Source organism: Lemur catta, chromosome 3 (genome assembly GCF_020740605.2).
Source record: "Lemur catta isolate mLemCat1 chromosome 3, mLemCat1.pri, whole genome shotgun sequence".
Classification (NCBI taxonomy): Eukaryota; Metazoa; Chordata; class Mammalia; order Primates; family Lemuridae; genus Lemur; species Lemur catta.
Genome location: NC_059130.1, coordinates 25624470 through 25641850, shown reverse-complemented (window position 1 = coordinate 25641850; position 17381 = coordinate 25624470). Strand labels below are relative to the sequence as shown.

Here is a 17381-nt window from a genome sequence, read left to right as displayed (position 1 = left end):
TGAGAGGTCTTTGGCATTTCCTCAGAATGGGATTGGAAGCTATCAAAAAGAGACAGATGTCATGGTAGCCTGACTTACCTTTTAAAAGAGTTGGAAGTGGGGTGTGAGAGAAAGAAAGACACTCAAAAGTGTGGGGCCTGAGGAAGTAGAAGCATGATGCTGCCACTTCCTGAGGTGGGAAGACTACAAAGAGAAGCAGGTTTCAGGGATTAGGTCAGTAGCTCAATTTCAGTCATGTTGAGTTATTACACATCCAAGTGGAGATATAAATTTGGGTGTCATTGGCTTATAGGTAGTATTTAAAACCCAGGTCATATGGATAAGATCACCAAGGGAGTGTGTGAGGATCAAAAGGAGAAAAAGTCCATGCATTGAACCATGGGGAACTCCAGAGTTTAAAGGTCAAGGAGATGAGAAGAACCAGCAAAGGAGACTGAGAAGGAATAGCAGAGACATGAAGGAGGGAACCAGGAGATTGTTGTGACCTTGAAGCCAAATAAAGGGTTTGCAGGAGGAGGAGGAAAAAGTGGTAAACAGATTCTACTAAAATATCAAGTAGGATGAAGCCTGAGAATTGACCAATGGAGTAAAGCAAAATGGAGGTCACTGGTGATCGTGATAAGGCAGATTTGGTGGATTGGAGGGGACAAAGTCTTGCATGGAATGGGTTCAAAACAACAGAGGAGGAAAAAAGAAAAAGGAGACAGTGACTACAGATAACTCTTTAAAAGGAGTGAAAGAGAGAAACGGGGTGGTAACTGGAGGGAAAAGAGCAATCAAGAAAGGACTGTTTCAAGATGAAGAAATTGTGGTGTTGGTACACTGGTGGGAAAGACCCGTAGAGAGAAAAAACTGATGTTGCAACAGAGAGATAAAGAAAAGTTCCTGAAGCTGTGTCCTTACAAAATGTGAGCAATGGGGTCTAATTCACAAAAAGAGGGGGTGCCTTACATAGGGCTAGGGACAGTTCATGCATAATAACCAGAGAAAAGGCAGAGTGCGTGCACGTGTGGCGAGGGCGCTGTGGAGTGTCTCTCTTGTTACTTCTGTTGTCTCAGTGGTTCAAGATCATCCTCTAGGATGATCTTGGAGTGAGGATGATGGATAAGCTAGGAGTTTGAGGAGAGAAAAGGTAAGAAATAGACACTCAGGAGAGAGGAATGCATGAGGAGAGGAGACGGGGACTGAGAGGCCAGGGGCTGGAAGGCTCATTGACATAGATATTGACATCGTCAGGAATTAGGACAGGAATAGTATAGGAGAGGCTGACAGTGGGGTGAGGCAGGAGACAACTACAACAAAGAAAGGTGGTGGATGCTGGAAACAGAAGGTACTGCTGCATGCACTTGTGTGTGTCTACGTGTGCATTTCTAGCTCTCCAAAGGTTCCTCTTACACTTTCCCAGGCAATAGTTACCACTATTCTGCTTCTATCACTATTGATTTACTGTTCTTGCACTTCAAATAAATGGAATCATACAGTATATAATTTTTTTTTTTTTGGTGAGACAGAGTCTCACTCTGTTGCCTGGGCTAGAGTGCTGTGGTGTCAGCCTAGCTCACAGCAACCTTAAACACCTAGGCATAAGCAATGCTTCTGCCTCAGTCTCCTGAGTGGCTGGGACTACAGGCATGTGCCACCATGCCTGGCTAATTTTTTCTATATATACTTTTAGTTGTCCAGATAATTTCTTTCTATTTTTAGTAGAGACGGGGTCTCACTCCTTGCTCAGGCTGCTCTTGAACTTCTGACCTCAAGCGATCCTCCCACCTCAGCCTCCCAGAGTGCTAGGATTACAGGCATGAGCCACTGTGCCTGGCCTAATTTTTCTATTTTTTTAGAGATGGGGTCTCACTTGTGCTCAATCTGGTTTTGAACTCCTGGCCTCAAGTGATCCTCTGGCCTCGACCTCCCAAAATGCTAGGATTATAGGCATGAGCCACCTTGCCTGGCCTGTGCTGGTTTTATGTATAAATACACTCTGAATCCAAGTCCTGTGTCAAGTATGTTAACTGCAGGTATTTCCTTACAGTCTGTGACTTGCCTTCCCACTCTCTTAGTGCTGCTTTTTGATGAACATTAAGTCCTTACTTTTTTAAAATTGAGGTGAAATTCATGTAACATGAAATGAATATTTTAAAGTGAATGATTGAGTGGCATTTAGCACATTCATAATGTGTATCTCCTCCACATCTTTCTAGTTCCAAAACATCTTCATCACCCCGAAAGGAAACCCTACATCCATTTAGCAATTGCTCCCCCACCCCTGGCAACCACCGCTCTGTGTTCTACCTCTATGGATTTTCCATCTGGATATTTCATATAAACGCAGTCCCTCAATATGTGATCTTTTGTGTCTGGCTTCTTTCACTTACATACAAATGTTTTCAAAGTTCATCCAAAAACCTCTTAATGTTTTTTAGAGCCTCCTCATTTTAATAAAATCCAGTTGAGCAATCTTTCTTTTATGGTTGGTGCTTTTTGTGTCCTGTTTAAGGTCAAGAAGTTGTTTTCCATTTCCCTTTTTTCTGTAAGGCTTATTTGTTTTACCTTTCACATTTGGGTTTATGATTTATCCTGAATTAACATTTGCATATTGTGTGAGGTTAGGGATCAAAGTTCATTTTTTCTCCATAGGGATAGTCACCATTTATTGAAAAGGCCATCCTTTCCCCACTGATCTGCCGTGGGGTAGTGCTGTGTTCTTGAGCCCCGTAACCTCCTGACACCCTCCCAACCTCCTGATCACAGCAAGGACAGCAGCCTCCCTGACAGACTCGTTCTGCCATGTTCTGTGGGGAGCCCAGACCAGAGCCCCCTCTACAGCCCTTCTGATAGCTTTAGAAGCACTGAAATCAGTAACTTAAATTCCTTTCTACTTGAAATACCTGGACTGGATTTTGTCTTGTGCACTGAAGCCTGGCCAATCAAACCCTCACAGTTGTGCATACAACTGTATACAACTCATCTGGCCTGTCCCCAGTGCTGTTTGTGGCATAGATTGTTACCTAAAGCTTAAGTTTCTTATTTCCCTAGCAGGTACCTTGTTAGAAGGTAGGTGGGATTATGGTGACAAAGAAGGGAAGAGCTTGCCTGTGGTTTGTTGTAGATAAACCTGCCACCTAAGGGAAAAGTGAGCCTCAGAGAGCACTAATACATGAGTCTGCAGAGTCCAGCCTCAAAGCCCCTCAGCCTCCTCCTCCCCACTACACTCCCACCCGGGGAGACTCACTCTTCAGAACTGGAAGTCCCCACAGCCCTGACCCCAGCATTCCCTCCTCAATCCACACCCTCTCCCTGGGGGACATCACCCACAAACATCTCTCACCTTGGCCTAACAACATTGCTTGGGTGTCACTTGCTCAGACCTCCTACCTGAGCTCCATGTGCCACCCAGAAATGCTACAGACACTTCCCAGCCCCACCGTGAGAGCCAAATTCACTGCTTTCTACCAAACGTTCTCTTGTTGTTGAACTTACATCTCAGGGAAAGTCACCACCACTAACCCACACGCAGAAACCCGGTGTCATCTTTTACCCGTCCCTCTCCCTTATCGTCTGTGATGACCGATCAGTGCCAAGGCCTGTCAATTCTACCTCCAAAATCCAACCCCAGGCCCAAGATTGCAACCCTTGTTCCAGCCACCACCATATCTGGTCTGGCTGTTCACAACAGATTCCTCACCCTTGTTCCACTCTGAGATTTTTTTTCTATAAAACAAAATTAATGATATTTAGATGTTTAAAACCCTTAATTCCCTCCAAATGGCTGCACAATCAAGGCCAAACTACTTGGCATGTCATACTAAACACTCTATTTAGCCTCATACGCTCCCTGCCAGCACCCTGTACAGACTGCGTGGCAGGTCCCTAAACACGCCACACTATTTGATGCCTTTGCACTACAGTTCTGTCAACATCAGTTCACTTCCCCTTTCCTTGTCTGCCTGGGACACTCCTCTTCTTGCAAAGCTGTGCCAGCGCTATCTTGCATACGTAGCTCTACTACTGCGCCTGTCATGATGATATGATTCATGTTCAGCTCTTTGTCTTGTCCCACTAGACTGTGGCATTCCTAAGGCCAGTCTCATCCATCTTTGTACCACCTGAAGCTACCTCAGAGCTTGGCCCAGAGCAGACACAAAATAAATATTTGTTAAATGAGTGAGTGCATAAGTGAATAAATAAATAAATACGAAACTGAGCAAGTAGTTTAATCTCTCCACACATCAGTTTTCTCATTTGGAAAATGGGAATAACACCTACCCTGCCTGCCTTCCAGAACTGTAAGACCTGCCAAGATAATGGACGTGACTGCTTTGTAACCTGAAAAGAAATGAAACTTGCAGACAGTTTACTCCTGTGTAGTGGATGGAGGTCCTTAGGAACCATATTCTTCCACTTTCTAGGACAAAGACGGCAAACTATGGGCCCATGGGCTGAGCATGGACTTTGTATTTTTTTTTTTTTTAATGTCAACATCATTCTTGTGGGCCCATGGGCTGAGCATGGACTATGTATTTTTTTTTTTTAATGTTAACATCATTCTTGGCTGGGCATGGTGGCTCATGCCTGTAATCCTAGCACTCTGAGAGGCCGAGGTGGGAGGATCACTTGAGGTCAGGAGTTCGAAACCACCCTGAACAAGAGTGAGACCCGTCTCTACTAAAAATAGAAAAAAATCAGCCAGGCGTGGTGGTGTAGGCCTGTAGTCCCAGCTGCTCAGGAGGCTGAGGCAGGAGGATCACATGAGCCCAGGAGTTTGAGGTTGCTGTGAGCTAGGCTGACGCCACCTACTCTAGCCCAGGCAACAAAGACTCTGTTTCCAAAAAAAAAAAAAAATCATTCTTTCCCAGCAATATAAGAAATGGAATATCACTGAAATCCCACCTGGTACCAGAGTGCCTTTATTCACTAGATAAAATATTTTAAATATCTTTCTTCAGATTTTAAAACATACTTTGATATTCTGAAATTTTTCAAACACATACAAAAGTAAACGAAAAAGCATAATGAACCCCCAGGTAATCATCAGCCAGCTCTAGCAATTATCAAATGAGGGCCGATATTTTTTTATCTGTACCCTGACAGATAAAACCTCCCTTATTATTATGAAAAAATGGGGCAAATTAAAACTGTGTGCCATCTGATACAATACAATGAAAGTAACACAGCATCATTTTGTGACATCCCTGCCAAAGAGGCATAACCTGAATCCATACATGAGGAAACATCAGACAAACCCAGATTAACGGACGATTAAAAATAACTGGGCTTGGGCCCAGCGCGGTGGCTCACGCCTATAATCCTAGCACTCTGGGAGGCCGGGGCAGGTGGATTGCTCAAGGTCAGGAGTTCGAGACCAGCCTGAGCAAGAACGAGACCCTGTCTCTACTAAAAATAGAAAGAAATTATCTGGCCAACTAAACATATATATAGAAAAAATTAGCCAGGCATGGTGGTGCATGCCTGTAGTCCCAGCTACTCGGGAGGCTGAGGCAGAAGGATCGCTTAAGCCCAGGAGTTTGAGGTTGCTGTGAGCTAGGCTGATGCCACGGCACTCACTCTAAGCCCGGACAACAAAGCAAGACTCTGTCTCAAAAAAGAAAAAAAGAAAAAACGAAAAACTGGGCTTTACTGAACAAGATCCTCTTAGGTTAAAAAATAATAATAATGATAAAATAACTGGGAAGCCAGGTGCAGTGACTCACATCTGTAATCCCAGAGAATCCAAAGGCTGAGGCAGGAGGATGGGAGGATCACTTGAGGCCGTAAGTTCAAGACCAGCATGGGCAACATAGGGAGACTACATCACTAAAAAACTGACAAAAGAAAAAAATTAGCTGGTCATGGTGGCACATGCCTGTAGTCTCGGCTACTCGGAGGCTGAGGTGGGAAGATCACTCAGGAGTTGAAGCCTGCAGTGAGTGAGCTATGATCATGCCACTGCACTCCAGCCTGGGGCACAGAGTGAGACCCCTTCTCTTAAAAAAAATAAATAACTGGCCAGTAATATTCTGAAGTGTCAAGGTCATAAAAATCAAGGAAAGATTAGGAAGTTTTCTTGGTCAAAGACATTTAGAAAGATACAACTAAGGCCAGGTGAGGTGGCTTATGCCTGTAATCTTAGCACTTTGGGAGGATGAGACCAAATGATCACTTGAGGTCAGGAGTTCAAGACCTGAGCAAGAGCAAGACCTCATCTCTACAAAAAATAGAAAAATTAGCCAGGCATGGTGGCACACACCTGTAGTCCCAGCTACTTGGGAGGCTGAGGCAGGAGGATCACTTGAGCCCGGGAGTTGGAGGTTGCAGTGAGCTATGATGACACTATTGCACTCTACCCAGGGCGATAGAACAAGACTCTGTCTTGGAAAAAAAAAAAAAGATATAACAACTAAATGCAAATGCAATGTGAGATTCTAAATGTTTTTTTTTTCTTTGCTATAAAGGCCATTTTCAGGCTATTTGGTGAAACTAATAGTCTGAGGATCATATCATAGTAATATAACAGTGTTAGTTTTCTGATTTGTGTGGTTGTTTTGTAGTTATGTAAGAGAATGTCCTTTTTTTATAGGAAATGCACACTAAAGTATTCAGAGATAATGAGCATTAAGTTGGCAACTTCCCTTTGGATGATTCAGGAAAAAATAAGTCCTTTGGACTATACTTGCATCTTTTATGTAAGTTTGACATCAGTTCAAAAGAAAAAAGAAGAGCACTCTGGGAGGCCGAGGCGGGTGGATCGTTTGAGCTCAGGAGTTTAAGACCAGCTTGAGCAAGAGCGAGACCCCGTCTCTACTAAAAATACAAAGAAATTATATGGACAACTAAAAATATATATAGAAAAAATTAGCCGGGCATGGTGGTGCATGCGTGTAGTCCCAGCTACTCGGGAGGCTGAAGCAGGAGGATCACTTGAGCCCAGGAGTTTGAGGTTGCTGTGAGCTAGGCTGACACTACACAGCACTCTAGCCCGGACAACAGAGTGAGACTCTGTCTCAAAAAAAAAAAAAAAAAGGCCGGGCGCGGTGGCTCACGCCTGTAATCCTAACACTCTGGGAGGCCGAGGCGAGTGGATCGTTTGAGCTCAGGAGTTCGAGACCAGCCTGAGCAAGAGCGAGACCCCGTCTCTACCAAAAAATAGAAAGAAATTATCTGGCCAACTAAAATATATACAGAAAAAAAATTAGCCGGGCATGGTGGCACATGCCTGTAGTCCCAGCTACTGGGCAGGCTGAGGCAGGAGGATCGCTTAAGCCCAGGAGTTTGAGGTTGCTGTGAGCTAGGCTGACGCCACGGCACTCACTCTGGCCTGGGCAACACAGCGAGACTCTGTCTCAAAAAAAAAAAAAAAAGAAAGAAAGAAAGAAAGAAGAGTTAATGGCTAATGGTGTTCTGAAGTTAATGAGATACTAATCCTTAGATTCAGGAATCCCAAGAAATCCCAAGCATGAAATATGAAAATAAATCTTCACCTAGACTCTTTATACTGAAAGCATAGAATATCAAAAACAAACAGAAGATATTACAATAAGCTGCAGAGAAAAAAAGACTTTTACAAAGAAATGGCAATTAGATGGATATCTGACTTCTGTACAACAACAGTGAAAGGCCAACAGTGGAGTGGTATCTTCAGAGTGCTGGGAGAACACATTCACCAATTCAGAAGTCTATCTAATATCTTTATGTATGAGGGTGAAATAAGAACATTTTCACACAAGCAAAAGCTGAGAAAGTTTACTACCAACATATCTTCACTAAAAGAACTATAGGATTTACTTCTAGAAGAATAAAAATTATCCCAGAAGGAAGGTCTAAGAAGGAAGAATTGGTGAGAAAAAAATTAGCAAACTTGTGGGTAAAGCTAAATCAACACAGCATGTATGAGACACTAATGATAATATCTAATTTATGTGATTAAAAAGCAAGATGGGCTTTTGGGTAAAGATAGTGCATTGTATATCCTCATTTGTTTTTGCTCCTTCCTGAAATCTACTGAAATGACAATAAGGGAGTTTTAAAAAGACACAAACTCACAAAAGCAAAGAGAATGGAAGAGACAACAACAGTGAAATCTTAGAAGCTAGAAAGCACATACTGGATGTGTTAACTGGGTAGACCAAAGAAAATAGAATTCTAAGTCAGTGGGCAAAGCTGGAAAACAAGCTGGTTATCCTACAGAACCCTATCATGATCAGGAGTCAATAATGCCAGATATGTCTAGAAGGGGATGATACAAGTGGGATGAAAAGTAGAATTATTTGAAAATCTGTTTAGGGAGGGTTGTATTTCCCTCTCCAGTCCGTGCAGCTCTGTGACTGCCCCTCCTCCACCTTGGCAGAAAACTTGAGGTTTATGCGCCAGAGAAGGCAGGAATATTATTCTAAAAACAGGAGGACTAAAAAAACATTTACATCCTAAATGCTGAGAACCTTAGCCGTGTTCCCCAACTCAGTACCCAGACCACTAGCAATCAGAACTATACTCTCCAAGTAGGCGACTGGAATATGTTTGCTTTGGAGAATCTGATCTAAAGATAAAGACCTTGAAGTTTCCCCAAGGAAAAGACCTGGCCAGATCATCCTAGAGAAAATCTTTCAGTTAACAGCTCCCCATCAGGGTTCAAAGATACTGTCTCCCATACACTCTGAGAAAGTAAGCTTAGCTGTGACCAAGAAAGTAACATTCCGCTCTGCCATTTGTCAAGCTGGAGTAACAAACACAGATAGTGCCAGCTGCAAAGTTCACAGGAAGCAATATTTCTCCTAAGGTATGCAGCAGTAAAGTGCAGAGGACCCCCTTTTGTGACTACTCCTTTCTTACTCACCGAGAAACTTTGTTCTCTGAAACCATAGGCTATAAGAAACATTGCTGTTTGAAATCATATCAGTAAGAATGAATATTCCACTTTCGCCTGAGGATCCAAGTTGCCTTGAATCAGAGAAGCAGCCTTGCTTCACAAACCAGGTGCAGAGCTTCAGCTAGGGGGTTTCTGGACACAGTATTCCATCAATGTTTACTTTGCAGTCCAGACCCGATATTAACTGTTTACAAAGATTCCTATTTACTATGAACCTTTTTGGCACCAGGGACTGGTTTCATGGAAGACAATTTTTCCATGACTGGGGTGGAGGATGTACTTCGGGATGATTCAAGCACATTACATTTATTGCACACTTTATTTCTATTATTATTATTACATTGTAATACATGATGAAATAATTATACAACTCACCATAATGCAGAGTCAGTAGAAGCCCTGAGCTTGTTTTCCTGCAACTAGATGGTCCTATCTGGGGGTGATGGGAGACAGTGACACCCGAAGTGTGTTGCTTATGTCCAGTCTACTGTGTGATCTCGTGTTGGTTGCTGTCACTGCAGAAAACCCTGCTTCACAAAGATAGGATGTTGCAAATGGAAGCAGGCTTTTCAGTGCTTTTGTGGCAATCTCAGGATATTCCGCCTTGACTTTAATCCAGAACATATGGAGATTTGAAGTGGTCTCAAACCTACTTTTAAGGCTACTGTCGTTTGTGATCTCAAGCAGTTGATCTTCTTCTAGCACAGACAAAGTCGATTCACTTGGCTTATTCAAAAATGGGCAGATCCATTCCTTCCCATTTGGGGGGTCTCTTGTGGTTGGGAAGTAATGGTCAAACTCTTTTGAAATCTGAGATAGGTGATCGTGTACCACGTGGGAGAAAGAAGGCCCTGGGTCAGTCTCTTTCAAAATCTCTGCTAATGTTTGAAACATGTCAAAAATCCCAATGTCACCCCCATAACTTCAGTTTGGCTTTGAATGCAGCCACTTTATCTGCTGACTTGAACACAGTTGTCATTCTCCCCTGAAGTGACAGGTTGAGTTCCTTGAGCAAGTTGAATATGTCACACAAATAAGTTTTGCGACCCATTCTGTGTCACTGAAATGTGCTGCCAGTAGTGACTGTTTTCTAAAAGAAATCTTTGGAGCAGCTCTTGTAACTCAAAAACTCTGGCCAGTGATCCACCTTTAGAAATCCAGCTCACTTCTGTGTGTAAGTAAAGATGTGTGCTCTGCGTCCATCTCCTCACAGAGCTGTGTGTGTGAGCAGACGTGAGTCAAGGGCAGGTACTTTAGTGTGGTTGATAATTTTAATCACATCCTGCAAAACATTGTTTAGTTCAGGTGACATTTTTCAGCTACCAGCATTTCTCTATGGATAACACAGTGCGTAGACTCACATTCAGAAGCGACCTCCTTGACCCAAGTAGTGAAACCAGAAAGCTGTCCAGTCGTGGCAATCGCTCTATCTGTGCATATACACGAAATGACCAATTTAGTTTTCTTGGTACGTAATCATTCAAAGACTTGAATAGTTCTCTAGCTGTGGTGTTGGTCGGCAACAAAAGTGCACATAACACATCCCCATGCACATCCTCCTGAAAACATATCTCACAAAAACAAGCATTGTGGCTGGGCACAGTGGCTCATGACTGTAATCCTAGCACTCGGGGAGGCCAAGGCGGGAGGATCGCTTGAGGTCAGGAGTTTGAGACCCGCCTGAGCAAGAGCGAGACCCAGTCTCTACTAAAAATTAAAAAAAAAATTAAAAAAAAAAGCATTGTTGCTTTGTTGTCAACATTGGTAGACTCGTCAACCTGGATTGTGTACCATGGTGACTGATAATCCTCTCTAACAATTGTGCCTCAATATCCTGTGCTGTTTCATCAACGTGTTTAGTTATGGTGCTAGCCAAAAGAGGAATACGTGCCACCTTTTGAACTGCAGCCTCTCCTAAAAGTTCACGGCAAATGTCCTCGGCAGCAGGCAGGATCAATTCTCCACCAACAGTAAAGGGCCTCTTAGCTTTAGTAATGTGGTTAGTCACTAAGAGTGAGGCTCTCAGTGCAGACTCATCTGATGAAGTGGTAGCCTTCAATAACTGCTTCTGTTCTTCATGTTCATGTTTTTTTCTTTTGAAAAATTCCAAAGGCTTGTCTTTTAATGCAGGGTGCTTGATCTCCATGTGGCGAAGCAGTTTTGAAGGTTTCGTGGCTTCAGTGGGTAGCCAGTGGCCACATGTTATACAAAGTGGGCTTGGAGAATGTGAATCACCTGTTGCAATGAACCCATAATTGAAAATACTCTTGGTATCTTCTTTTAAATGCAGCTTTCATTTTGTTGGCAGTCTTAGAGTCTTCTGCTGTCCCATCATTGGGTCTTTCCCCCTTTTCAAAGAAGCTCTCCAGCGACATTTACTCTTTACTCATTTTTGCTAGCCTTAGCTTGTGGGCTTACCAACACTGTGACTGAGACAAGCACGCAGTGCGGGAAAGAGGCGCAGACAGAAGTGGTAAGTACAATAATGGGCGGGCCACACATGGGCTGAAAGAAGTGTTGGATACTGACTTACAGCCTGTCACCAAGATGCAGTTATATAATTGAAGTACATCAACTCACTTGCCACTATAAAGCCTGCCACCAGATACAGCTTAATTGTCACTTGTCACTCAGCGATAGGGTTTTGATATGAGTCTACAAGCAATTGATTTATTATGGTCTTTGTGCAGTCAAACCTCTCTGCTAAGGATAATCTGTATATGCAGCTGCTCCCCAGCACTAGCATCACTGCCTCAGCTCCACCTTAGATCATCTGGCATTAGATTCTCATAAGGAGTGTGCAACCTAGATTCCTCGCAGGTGCAGTTCACAGTAGGGTTTGAGCTCCTATGAGAGTCTAATGCCGCTGCTGATCTGACAGGAGGTGGAGCTCAGGTTGTGATGCCAGCAATGGGGAGCGGCTATAAACACAGACGAAGCTTCACTCGCTTGCCCCCCTGCTCACCCTCTGCTGTGCAGCCCGGCTCCTAACAGGCCACAGGCTGGTCCTGATCCATGGCCCAGGGGTGGGGACCACAGTATTAGAACACTGCTTCATTCACCCAAGCTCCCCCCTTGCAAATCCTATAGTGTACCTATCTCTTCCTTTGTTTGGCAAGATGCCTTTCAGTACCTTTGATATGTGATATTCACTGCAACAAGCCAATAAACCCATCATGGTATTTGGCTGATGAGCTAGGATAACCCCCTTAAAGAAAACTAGAATCTTTGGCTTAGCAAAGCAAAAGAGTAAATCAAGAATGAAGTCTATAAATATATAGAACTATTATGTATCCATAATAATTTTTTTTTAAGGCAGGGTTTTGCTCTGTTGCACAGGCTGGAGTACATGTGCTGGCTCCTTCATGCTGCTTTTAGCAAAGTCCTACATGAGACACATCAATCAGGCTCGAGCTAGTCAGTAAACACAAAGAAATGAAGAGTTCGGGGTTCAGCAAAAGTTGGCGGCCCCCAAAAGTGGTTGGTGCTTGTATGAGTTGTTGAGGGTTTTTTATTCGTTATTCTTCCCTGGGCTAATTGTATGTTGAACTTTATGTGTATGTTTGATCACTGTCCTTTGGGGAATCAGACTGCTGCTACAGAGAAAGGAAAAGTCAATGTCAACTAGCAAAAATGGGAAAAATGAAATGGCGATTGCATGTTTTCATCCATACGGCAGTGCTGATGGAGGCGGAGAAAGAGTTTTATGGTGTGCCTTAAGAGCCCTGCAGAAAAAGTAGGTATCCTGAAGCAGTTTATGTTGTTTATACCAGCGACGATAACTTCAGGGGTCAACAGATACTAGAAGGTGCTTTCAGAAGATTTAACATCAGATTAACTCACCGAGTGCAGTTTGTTTTCTTAAGGAAATGCTACCTTATAGAACATTCACTCTATCCTCACTTCATACTGCTGGGCCAAAGTCTAGGACACACTTTTCTCGGCTCGGAAGCTCTGACGCAGTGTGCTCCTTATAACAATTCAACGGGATTCACTTTCACACTTCCTCTGTAAGTACACAGGGAGTTGCTGAGTTGGAAGCTATGTTCATTTGGCCACTATCAGCACTGACATGCTCTCCGTAGTGAAGAATCAAAATGTTGGATTTAATAATGCAGCCTTCATTACCAGCAATCCGTTACTCAGCAAGTAAAGCCCATCTACTACTATTTATTTGCTTTTATTTATGGACTTGTTGGTTCTTGCAGTAACGTGGTCATGGTCAATTCTTCTTGGACACTAAACCATATATTCTCTCACTGTGGAAGGCTGGGTGTCGCTCTAACATTGTTTATCCACCTTGTGATGTGCAGACATTTCTGGACATTCCCTTACATGAGAAAAAGTTGACCCCAGGACAATTTACTGGTTTCTGTTGGCCAATTTAGGCCTGAAAAGAATCATCCTTTGCAGATCAGAGCCTTTGCTAAATTGCTGAATAAGAAGGTGACTGAGTCATCCCCTTCTCTTAAACTTGTCCTCATTGCACGTTGTCGTAACAAAGATAAACTCAGGGTAAACCAACTGGGAAGGCTGTCTGAGGACTTAGGAGTTGAAGAAGATGTGGAATTTAAAATAAACATCCCATTTGATGAATTAAAGGATTACTTGTCTGAAGAAACAGTTGGTCTGCATGCCATGTGGAGTGACCAGTTTGGGGTAGGAGTTCAGGAGCGTTTGGCAGCTGGCACAGTCATCCTCGCTCACAATTCAGGGGGCCCGAAGCTTGACATCGCTGTTCCTCATGAAAGAGACGTAACTGGATTTCTAGCTGAGAGTGAAGAAGGCCATGCTGAGACTGTGGCTCATATTCTTTCTATGTCTGCAGAAAAGAGACTCCAAATCCGAAAAAATGCTCGAGCATCTGTAAGCAGATTCTCTGATCAGGAGTTTGAAGTGACATTCCTACCATCTGTGGAAAAGTTATTTAAATAATGCAATATATGTACAAGTTAAAGGTATTTTATATTAAAAAAAGAAGTGGTAATAATACTCTAGTAAAGAATGTACTTAGGAGCCCATACACAAAAAAAGCAGGAATAGAAAAGTTGGCTGAGGGTCTCATTACACAGAGACTGCTGGCTTGGAAAAACAACTGCTTCTCTAACCCGCTGGAGAAGTTAAGAACGGTAGCTGCTTAATAGCAGCTAAATAGCAGGAGATAACACTGTGGCCCCAAACCTTCTCCAAGCACCTTCTGTTAAGAGTTCTGCGACTGACAGTAGCGCAAGACTACGAGCAAAGATCAGATTAACGGTGTTGTCTCCCATTTCAAGCTACCATTAATCAGAGAGTTGGCAGGATGGTACAACAATCAAAATATAAGAGTTTTTAGGCTTAATATGATATGTAAGATCTTTGGCTACAGTAACTCATGCTTAACAATTGACTGGAAGTCTACTAATTATTTCAGGAACCACATTACCAAAACAAACTAGCTAATAAAAAACCCACACCTGGCCCACAACAGCCTATGACTAATATCTTGGATCCCAAACGCATCCCTCTAGAAGTGGCTGCCAAAGCTGTGGAGCCTTTAAGGAGCGTGTTAACCACCTGAGCCTCCTCAGATGGGCCGTGAGTGATAAGGGACAAAGAACAACCTCTCTGAGTGCAGAGCCAGGGCCATGGAGAACAGGGGAGTTTATCCCAGTGGGCAGACCTAGGGGAAGCCAGATAGACTAACCAAGCAACTTCCTCCTCTGTCAGCATATGTCATCCTTATTCTCCCAGATTTGATACACATTGTTGTTCTGGTGAGCTAATGCTGTGTAACACATCACTCTTGCAGCTAAGAGTGGCCATGTGACAAAATTCTGGCCAATGAAGTGAAAACAAAAGTTGTTGGGCAAGACTTCCAAGAAAGTTTTTTAAAAGAGAACAAAAGGCTGATATGGATTCTTTTCTGCCCTTTCCCCATTCCTTCTGATTCCCAGCTGGAAGGCAGATGTGATAGCTGGAGCTCCAACAGGCACTGTGGACCATGAGGTAATCTTGAGAATGAAAACCACAGGCTAAGGATGGGGAAGAGAAAGACAGAAGGAGCCTGGGCCCCAGTGATGATGGAGCAGCTTATGAACTACCTACCTATGGAGATTTTTTTACATGAGAGAAAAATAAAACTTGAATCTGATTTAAGCCACTGTTATTTTGGTCTCCATTATTAGCAGCCAAATGCATTTCCTACCTTAGGCAGTAGGTCTTCCTCACTGATTGTCTATGGGGGTAGGAATCCTTCAGTTTTGCTCATCATTTTTATCTTCTGCAACCTACATAGAATCTGGCACAGAGTAGGTATACAGTGAAGACTGTTGAATGAATCCTAGCACTTTAGGTCATAGCTGGTTTATCGAGCTGTCTGAACACAATAGGTACAAAGAGGAACAGGCCTTTCTTGCCTTCCCTCCCAACCACTGCCTCCAGCCCTGCTCTGTCAGCAGCCTTCCCCATCCCTGGAATGCATTTCTCAAGTAGGCCCGTAGCTTTCTGGTCATGTTCTTGGATGACAAGTCTTGAACAGTCCATTTTGAAGCTTCAATCTATTATCCTATTGCAAGCTTCCCCTCCCCCAGCACAGCTGGACCCGCAGCACAGAGACCTGCAAGGGCAAAGTGGAGAGAGCCTGTTCTTTGCTCTTCTCTCATCCTCCCTCTGGCTTCTCCAGGATTGGAATGGTGGGAGAAAGGAGAAGAGCAAAGTCTTACATATCTGAGCTCTTAGAGCCTTCTATGAGACAGGTACCTAAATGGCTTTCTCTTGGGGGTCCTTAGGGGACCCCCAGGCACCTGTACACTGCCCAGTTCTCTGGTGTTTGCAGTGCACTCCCCAGCCGACCTCTTGCATTGTACCCTAAGCTTTTGCTCCATAGCATCTTACCACTGGGGCCTTCTTGCCCTGCAGATACCCCTCTTGGGCAGAGTTCCACCCAGATCGCTCAAGCTTGGATACTTTCCATGCTGTCCTCTTGGTCTATGGGAAATTCTCACCCTTACCACGCCAGGTGCAGGAGTGCAGGCTACCCCAGCACCACCATCCCAGTCTAGGCCCAGCCAATCTCCCCCATGACCCATTCCCCACGCTGCCAGCAGACACTTGTTTCTATACATCTCCCAAATACCAGTAAATTCATGTCAAGCTCTTCCAGAACTCTCAGTGCTTTGCTTTTGTTCTTTGACAACACTGGGACAATAATTCTGCCACCCAGAAAACATCCAGCCAAGGACTGTGATGCCCACCTCTGTTTCTTGCAGGCCCTCCCAGTCTCTCGGTACTCTCCTGCCATGGGCTGTGACTTCCCCTCATCTCCCAAGGATTGAGGGAGGGGAAATAACGAAGCACTCCAGAACAGACCAACAACTCTACTGTGGTTTTTTATTTTTTCTCTTTTCAGAGACAGGATCTTGCTCTGTTGTCCAGGGCAGTCCTCCCACCTCAGCCTCTCAAGTAGCTAGGACTACGTGTGCATGCCACCACACTAGATAACTTATTTTTGTAGAAACAAGGTCTTACTATGTTGCCCAGGCTGGTCTCGAACTCCTGGCCTCAATGATCCTCCCACCTTGGCCTCCCAAAGCGCTGGGATTGCAGGCGTGAGCCACACATCCAGCCTATCGCCATGATTTTTTACTCCCAAGTCAAATTTGAAATCTCACATAGGCTTTCGGTGGTGACGGAGGCTGTCATGGCAGGAGCAGTTGTGCTCTTTCGTCTGGCCAGTAAAGTCTTTCTCTGCAATGTGGGGGCACCTGTGTGCACTTCTCTCCTTGAAGACTCAGTTCAAACTCCATGACAACAGGAAAAATCTCTCTCAACCACCTTTAACTTTCACAAGTACCATATGAGTTAGAGGAGTGAAGTAACTAACTGAAGGAAGTAGGGAGCTTCTGGTTAAATGCGGTGAACTGAGCACACATATTTACTCCCGTTCCCCCCAGAAACCACATTAAAATGAGAGTAAAGAAGTAAAAAAGCACAAAAGCACAAGGACACAGAGAGAAGACTCGTGTACATGAGAAGTGTAATCAGAAAAATGGAAAGCCAGATGTGTGAGGTAATGGACTGAAATTTGAGGATTTCCCATTCGACCCACGATGTGGGCAGGGAAGAGCCAAAAAGGAACAAAATAATCAGAGTCTTAGAACCCATAACAACTCAAAAAATTAAAGGTCCTTAGTCCTCTGAAAGCAGAGGGAGGGGATTGGAAAATTCCCTTTTGGGGATAATAACCGGCTCAGGAGGAAAAGCTTATGGCAGCTCAAAGGCTGGTCCCTCCCTCACGACCCCCAGGGAGGCCAGCAGCTGACAGTCTCTGCACGCTCCAGGGTTTCCAATCAGCTCTTTGGGGGTCTCTCGTCACTAGGGACAGGCAGCTAAGGAGCACCAGAGAGGGGAAAGCAGCCTCAAACATAAAAGACAGTAGCCAAAAGAAAAAGAGCCCAGAGGGTATCAGATAGGGAAGGAACCAGAAGAAAATGCCCCCAAAATTGCAATAATATCCTCAGAGAAGATATTACAGTCA

General features: G+C 44.0%; 1 pseudogene; it reads left to right on the top strand.

Annotated features, from left to right (window-relative positions):
• Positions 1-12495: 12495 nt before the first annotated feature.
• On the top strand, positions 12496-13798 carry LOC123633967 (annotated as a pseudogene).
• The last annotated feature ends 3583 nt before the right edge of the window (positions 13799-17381 follow it).